The 338-nt window shown below is 45.9% G+C and overlaps 1 protein-coding gene across 2 annotated transcripts in view; it reads right to left on the bottom strand.

Moving 5' to 3' along the window:
- LOC118330253 (DNA-binding protein RFX7) overlaps positions 1-338 on the bottom strand; it is a 15071-nt gene that overhangs the window by 13985 nt on the left and 748 nt on the right. The gene's annotated exons all lie outside the window — the stretch shown is intronic.

Below are 338 nucleotides of genomic sequence, written 5' to 3'. Positions count from 1 at the left end.
AGTTGAAATTGAAACCCAAATAATACAATAACAGGAGTATTAATAACCTCCAGAGCCACTGTATAACCCTTTAAGAGAGGAGTGTCTATCTATTGTCATTAACAGCATGAAATCAGCAGACACACTCAGCCTCTGTGGAGCTGTCTGCCTCTTTTTTGACACCTGTCATCCGGAGCATCAGCACCCACCGCTGGACTCGGTGTCATCTATCACATGGCCTCCTACGGCTCGATGCTAATAATTAAAGCTACTACAGCTGTAAGTAACCCGACGTTAACGTGTTATTAATGCACAAACAGCGACCAGACAGCGTGGCTCTCTCCCCCACACACACACAC

This window comes from Morone saxatilis, unplaced genomic scaffold (genome assembly GCF_004916995.1).
Source record: "Morone saxatilis isolate NCDOM2014 unplaced genomic scaffold, NCSU_SB_2.0 Contig2, whole genome shotgun sequence".
NCBI classification, from domain to species: Eukaryota; Metazoa; Chordata; class Actinopteri; family Moronidae; genus Morone; species Morone saxatilis.
Note: the sequence above shows the minus strand (reverse complement) of the source record. Positions and strands in the feature narration are given on the sequence as shown.